Raw genomic sequence first — 5,810 nt, 5'->3', positions numbered from 1 at the left:
TGAGAAGGCCGCGTGGCTCAATGGCGGAGAGCCGCTTTTCTAGGAGTGGGAGGGCAATAGGTGGGGCATGGGCGTGTCAGGGGCGTTCCGCAGGTGCGACCAGGTAAATCTTGGTCTCTTCAGATTGACGTCACCTGGCGCATGCCCAGTTGGTCTGCACCCTCCCTGGGCGCCGGCTGCATTTTCGCGTGCGCGGGAAGAGTTGGGGGTGGGGATGAAGAACCCGGAAGTGCACCATCTTGCCTCGGTTCGTCCAAACAGGAAGAAGTTGATTCCAACCCTCATGGTTGACATTGAGGAGCTTAAGACTTCAGTGGAAGAAGTAATTGCATATATGGTAGAAACAGCAAGAAAACTAGAATTAGAAGTGGAATCTGAAGATGTAAGTTGAGAAAAGAAAAACAGCTCAGACCAGAAAGACTTACACCTACCCATGCCTGGGGGTAACTGTTGAAAGACATTTGTTTCTGAGCAGCTGCCTCACCCATGATCTTCTTGTTCCTGGAATTTGTGATACAAAGGACAATGTATAGCCAATGAATAGCTTATGTTATTTTAATGTAAATTCTTGGTAAACACCTTTGGAACTTGCTCTTCTTTTTTCCTTTAAAAACCCACTTATACCTGCTGCTAATTAGAGCGTATGTTCAGGGCAACTTGATTCTATGCTCCTGTGTTGCAGTCCTCAAACTTAACCCAAATAAACTCTCTACTTATACTAATTTTGCCTCATTTTTTTCCTCCAGGTTGACATTTTGAATTGGTGCAATTTTATGATAAAACTTGAATGGATGAGGAGTTGCTTATCATGGATGAGCCAAGAAAGTGTTTTTTTTGTTTTTTTTTCAGATGAAGTTCACTCCTGGTGAAGATGCTGTGACCATTGTTAAAATGACCACAAAGGTTTTAGAATACTACATAAACCTAAAGCAGTGACAGGGTTTGAGAGAATTGTGTCCAATTTTTTTTTTCCATCTGTGGGATATGATGAGGTTTCTCTTCAAATAATCTGATCAATCTTTTATTCTTTAATTCATAATTCATAGTTACCCCCCACCTTTTTTTCCTCCTTTTTTCCTTTTTGCCTTTGTTAGGTACACAGGCAAGCCACAGTACCAATCGTTATCAGTACCAGCTCACATTCCTTTCCTTATTTGGAAAGAGGACTAACTTTCTAGCTCATTACAGACACCCTTTCCCTTCCTCTCTACTTTCTTTTACATGCCCTTCCTATCTAAAAAAAATCAAATGTTTAGCCAACCGGGATTAGTTTAGATTGTACGACCCGACCCTGGCCAATGAGGAAAGTGTACAGGGGCAGGACTTGCATCAGGAATAAAGGCTCTCATGCCCCTTTGTTCAGGTGTGCACTCATGGCGACTGGCCAAGGAGCCACCCCTCTGCACGGAAGTAAAATTGCTTTGCTAAGAATCCTTTGTTTGAGTGTTTGATTTCCTTAGGATTTTGAGCCTTATTCCTAAAACATGCCCTCAAGAATTTATCCTTTGAATTACAAAAACAATCCAATAACACTCTTTAGGTTATTTAAAAATGTACAGTGCAGCCGGGCACAGTGGCTCATGCCTATAATCCCAACACTTTGGGAGGCTGAGGCAGGTGGATCACCTGAGGTCAGGACTTCTAGACCAGCCTGACCAACATGGAGAAACCCCACCTCTACTAAAAACACAAAATGAGCTGGGCATGGTGGCGCATGCCTGTAATCCCAGCTACTTGGGAGGCTGAGGCAGGAGAATCACTTGAACCCGGGAGGCAGAGGTTGCAGTGAGCCAAGATCACACCATTACACTCCAGCCTGGGTAACAAGAGTGAAACTCTGTCTCAAAAATAATAAATAAATAAAAATAAAAAAATGTACAATTAAGTTATTATTCACTATTCTCATCCTATGGTGCTATAAAATAGTAAGTCTTATTCATTCTGTTTTTTGTATTAAATACTTATCAACCATCCGCACCTCCCCTCGAGTTTCCTAACACCCTTCCCAGCTAGTAACCATCCTACTCTCTGTGTCCATGAGTTCAATTGTTTTGATTTTTAGACCCCACAGATAAGTGAGAAGATACAATGTTTGTCTTTCTGTGCCTGGCTGATTTCACTTAACATAATAATCTCCAGTTCTATCCATATTATTGCAAATGACTGGATCTCACTCTTTTCTTTTATGGCTGAATAGTACTCTATATGTGTATGTACCACATTTATTATCTATTTTTTATTTTTTTGAGACAGTCTTTCTCTGTCACCCACGCTAGAGTGCAGTGGCATGATCTTGGTTCACTGAAACCTCTGCCTCCTGGGTTCAAGCAATTCTCTGCCTCAGCCTTCCAAGTAGCTGGGATTACAGGCATCCGTCACCATGCCTGGTTAATTTTTTTGTAATTTCAGTACAGACAGGGTTTCAGTATCTTGGCCAGGCTGGTCTTGAACTCCTGACCTCATGATCCGCCTGCCTCGGCCTCCCAAAGTGCTGGGATTACAGGCATGAGCCACTGTGCCCAGCCCCACATTTTCTTTATTCATTCATCTGTTGATGGACACTTAGGTTGCTTCTAAATCTCAGCTATTATAAACAGTGCTGCAACAAACATAGGAGTGCAGATATCTCTTCAACGTACTGATTTCCTTTCTTTGGGGTTGACTTTCAATAGGATTGCTGGATCATATGGTAGCTAAATTTTTAGTTTTTTCAGGAACCTCCAAACTGTCCTCCATGGTGGTTGTACTTACATTCCCATCAACAGCATATAGGGTTCCCTTTTCTCCATGTCCTTGTCAGCATTTGTTATTGCCTTCTTTTGGATATAAACCATTTTAACTGGGGTGAGAGGATATCTCATTGTAGTTTTGATTTGCATTTCTCTGATACTCAGTGATATCAAGCACCTTTTCATATGCCTGTTTGCCATTTGTATGTCTTCTTTTGAGAAATGTCTATTCAGATCTTTGGCTCACTTTTTATTGGAGTATAAGTTTTTTTCCCTATAGAGTTATTTGAGCTCGTTAGGTATTATGGTTATTAATCCCTTGTGGGATGGGTAGTTTGCAAATATTTTCTCCCATTCTGTGGGTTGTCTCTTCACTTCGTTGACTGTATTTGCTCTGCAGAAGCTTTTTAACTTGATGTGATCCTACTTGTCCATTTTTGCTTTGGTTGCCTGAGTTTGTGGGATATTGCTCAAGGAATTTTTGCTCAGACCAATGTCCTGGAGATTTTCCCCAATGTTTTCCTATAGTAGTTTCATATTTTGAGGTCTTAAATTTAAACCTTTAATCCATTTTGATTTGATTTGTGGATACGGTGAGAGATAGGGGTCTAGTTTCATTCGTCTGCATATGGATATCTAGTTTTTGCAGCATCACTTATGGAAGAGCCTGTCTTTTCCCCAGTATATGTTCTTGGCATCTTGTCAAAAATGAGTTCACTGCAGGTGTGTGGATTTGTTTCTGGGTTCTCTACTCTGTTCCATTGGTCTATGTGTCTGTTTTTATGCCAGTACCTTGCTGTTTCAGTTACTATAGCTCTGCAGTATAATATGAAGTCAGGTAGTGTGATTCCTTTAGTTTTATTCTTTTTGCTAGGATAGCTTTGGCTATTCTGGGTCTTTTGTGGTTCAATATATTTAGGATTGTTTTTTTCTATTTCTGTAAAGAATGCCATTGGTATTTTGGTAGGAATTGCATTGAATCTGTAGATTTTTTGGGGGTAGTATGGACATTTTAACAATACTGATTCTTCCAATCCATGAACATGGAATATTTTTTCCATTTTTTTTGGTGTCTTCCTCAATTTCTTTCAATTGAGACCAATTTTGAAAGACGTTCTGGTTAAAATGGTATCAAAGCCGGGTGCGGTGGCTCATGCCTGTAATCCCAGCACTTTGGGAGGCCGAGGTGGGCGGATCACAAGGTCAGGAGTTCGAGACTAGCCTGGCCAACATAGAAAACCCTGTCTCTACTAAAAATACAAAAATTAGCCGGGTATGCTGGTACGTGCCTGTAGTCCCAGCTACTCCGGAGGCTGAGGCAGGAGAATCACCTGAACCTGGAAGTGGAGGTTGCAGTGAGCCAAGATCACACCATTGCACTCCAGCCTGGGTGACAGAGTGAGACATTGTCTCCAAAAAATAAAATAAAATGGTATCAAACAGCATCTCATGCTACAGAGAAAACTTTCGTGAAAGGAAGAGTCAATCAATGAGACAAACTTCACTGTCTTATTTTAAGAAATTGTTACAGCCCAGCTTTCAGCAACTATGACTGCGATCAGTCAGCAGTCATCAATATCGTGGCAAGATCTTCCACCAGCAAAAAGATTACAACTCCCTGACAGCTCAGATGATCGTTAGCACTTTTTAGTAATAAAGTATTTTTTAATTAAGGTATGTTCATTTTTTTCTAGACATAATGCTGTTGCACACATAGTAAACTACAGCATAATATAAACATAACCTTTACATGCACTGCAAAACCAAAAAAAAAAAAAAAATGTGTGTGACTGGCTTCATGGTGATATTTGTTTTATTGCAGTGGCTGAAACTGAACCAACAATATTTCCAAGGTATGCCTGTTGAGTCATGTTCTGACGTATTGGGGTTTAGGACTTCAATATATGAATTTGGAGACACAATTCAGCCATAACAACACAATATAAATATTTTTCTGGACTTACCTGGGACTTCTCATGATGGGCATTTAGGACACAGTAGGAAACAGCCTTGTTGACCATTTTTCCACTACACCATCATGGCGAGAGGCAGCAGGAGAGAACTGACAGCACTCTGAGCTTACTCTCTAGCTGCTGTGGGGCCAGGATCTTCTGCGGCTGTGGGCCTCCAGTCCCACTCAGCAAATAAATGAGCCATATTCCCTTTGGGTTTGGAATGCTTTTCCGTAGGAAAGGAGTAATCAAATACTTAACAGCTACTAACTGTTGAGTATTAACAGGGGGAAACAGGTGTGCACGGGCTGTGGGCATTTGTCTCTGTTTACATTTGTGAGTGTCTTCTGGAACAGCCCATCCAGGCCCTTTAAGGAGCTTTCACCAGCTAAAGGAAAAAACTACCAAAGGGGAGGCCAGGTCACTTTTCTTCCAAATTCTTCCCAAATTATTTACTTTCATCTGCTGGGAAAAGACCTCAACAAACATGTATCAAGGACCTCTTTTGTGCCTGAGGCTGTGCTGGATCTGGAAGGAATGTACTGCTTCACTGGGCCTGTTTAGTAAATACAGACATTGCTCAACCCACAAGGAGGAGAGAGAGCCCATGGGTTCAGGAGCTGCGAATGCACTTGTGCCAGCAGAATGGAGGAGGGCCCTGGTCAGGAAGATAGGCTATTTAGTGCTGCTATGTTATTTTTTATTTTGCCTCTTTACGGATGTAAGGAAGAGACATAGCCACCTTACCTGCGAGCCACCCCTCAGTGGCACAGAATCCCATCCTCCCAACATTGCTGTGTCCCAGTGCTTCCAAGGTGGTGGGGGTGAGGAGAGGGTTCAGTGCTTTTCATGGAATCTGGATTTCAACTTAAGGCCAATAGATTTGCCCTCTTTCTGAATGTCTAGAATTTATCCTAGCAGAGAGAGGATCTAACTGTGTCAATTTATCCCTCTCCAAAACGGAGCTCTCCTATCTGCCAGAAGCAAAGGACATTTGTTGTTTTTGCCTGCCCATCTTACCTCCCACTTCTCTTGGAAATAAAACCACACTTTCCTTCCTCGAACCCATTCTATGTGGTTCAGGTGGGGCTGACCTCGCCTCCCGCAATGCCCTGTCTTTAGTCTAGCC

At 42.0% G+C, this 5,810-nt stretch overlaps 1 long non-coding RNA gene across 1 annotated transcript in view; it reads right to left on the bottom strand.

The window, feature by feature from the left end:
- The window catches only part of LOC111555981, an 11,426-nt gene extending 6,540 nt beyond the window's left edge, over positions 1–4,886 (bottom strand). Inside the window, exons 1-2 of the long non-coding RNA XR_002735692.1 lie at positions 4,694–4,886; positions 432–501 (exon numbers count right to left, since the gene is read on the bottom strand). This is a non-coding gene — a long non-coding RNA (uncharacterized LOC111555981). The remainder of the gene's footprint in view (positions 1–431; positions 502–4,693) is intronic.
- Between the last annotated feature and the right edge of the window lie 924 nt (positions 4,887–5,810).

The sequence above is a fragment of the Piliocolobus tephrosceles genome, chromosome 1 (genome assembly GCF_002776525.5).
Source record: "Piliocolobus tephrosceles isolate RC106 chromosome 1, ASM277652v3, whole genome shotgun sequence".
Classification (NCBI taxonomy): Eukaryota; Metazoa; Chordata; class Mammalia; order Primates; family Cercopithecidae; genus Piliocolobus; species Piliocolobus tephrosceles.
Note: the sequence above shows the minus strand (reverse complement) of the source record. Positions and strands in the feature narration are given on the sequence as shown.